Genomic DNA, 1,707 nt, shown 5'->3' with positions numbered 1-1,707 from the left:
GTATAACACCCTTGTCATATTCCAAATCATTTTGTCGGTACTTATTCTATGCTATTCTATTGTATCTTAAATCTTGACGTGGTAGTACAAATTTGTTCTTATTTATTCCATATGTGTTTATTCATTTTTCATGCGATTATTTTTTGCAAAGTTTAGTAAATATTTTTTGGTCGGATTGAGTAGGACTTCTACTGCTCATCGGATTGAGTTGATTTTCATATACGCATTGCATTGAGTCGATATTTTGTAACGCTAATGTATCTCTAGTTTACTGCTTTTTGTGGCACATGGAATTTTCTCCTAAAAGGTAGAAAAAGGTGTAGAAAATCGTCCATTTTCCGGATTCCGGATAGGTTTGAATAGTACTCATTATTACAAGAGACCTAGATCCGCCGATGTGTTTGTATATATAAATACTTGGGATCATCAACTTCATATATATCCATGATTTGTATTGATAATCATTCTTCATTTTTGAAGAAATTTACAGGACCTAGTTATGATAACAAACGTACCTAGCTCTTTCATTTGTCATTTAGTATTGTCCAATAGTCATGATCCACCTTTAAGTATAAGCTACTGTTCAAACTGTGGAAAACAGGACAGAGTATATTTTTCTTTGAAGATCTATCCAGCCTGTATCAGTTGCATCTTGTAGTACATAGAATCATATTTACTTTTGTCTTGCTTTACTACAATATTTTTATATATGACACTTATTCTTAATTGCAACGTTTATACTTTATTGTATTTTCACAGTTAAAAGTTGTATAAGTATATTTTCAGAATTTTTTGGGGTAAATTTAAAGGTCAATTTATTACAGAACATATCGTATAACGGGTATTTTCTGCTGTTGTCCTTTTTTTTTTTTTTTTTTTTTTTTTTTTTTTTTGCGGAATTTACCTGTAGCGGATAGGGAAAATCTGCAAAAATTACAATCGCAGAATATTTTTACAAGCTCATACTTACATAAAGGTGTAATGCAGCCGCAAAATTTGGAAACGCAAAATATGAACTGCTACTATTTACGGATCAAATCGCCACCAAAAAAAAAAAAAAAAAACTGAATAAAAAAATTGAATTCCAATAAAAAAAAAAAAACCCGTTATATACGTTAATTTTCTATCAAATATGTAAACGTATGCTGAATTAATGGTAACTTATTGTCAACAGTTAATGAAATCTAAAGTTTGTATCTTGAATCAACAATCTGTTTTAAGACCGCCATTTATTTATAATATGATTTAAAACACCTGTGATTGTGGATAAAATCAGAGAATAAGTGTATTCTAATGGAGTCATTCTTAAACTAATAAAATTTATCCTCAAGCCATTCGTCACTCTAAGTCAGTCCGATAGTTTGATAAAGATTTTACATGTAGATTTTAGGCTTCGAACCACTATTTTGACTTCTGTAAATTACCAAGCACTGACCTAATAAGGTCATCGAAAAGAGGGATATTCTTAGAAACAGTGCGTTGTGTTACGTATGCAGACTGACAAAAGAGAACTCTTCACCACTACATTAGTTTATTGTATGTGTTTATGTATTTCCCCAATATTTTATTTGTTGTTCCATCCAATGGACCATCGTGCAACTATCATATTGTATCCATATTCATCTATATTCTTGACAGCTTTAAACCAATTAAAATTGTGTGATCTTTCAGATTTCAGCTTCTTGCAAACATCCATCTTACTGGGAG

Source organism: Ostrea edulis, chromosome 9 (genome assembly GCF_947568905.1).
Source record: "Ostrea edulis chromosome 9, xbOstEdul1.1, whole genome shotgun sequence".
NCBI classification, from domain to species: Eukaryota; Metazoa; Mollusca; class Bivalvia; order Ostreida; family Ostreidae; genus Ostrea; species Ostrea edulis.
The sequence above is the reverse complement of the archived record's forward strand: the minus strand, read 5'-3'. Positions refer to the sequence as shown.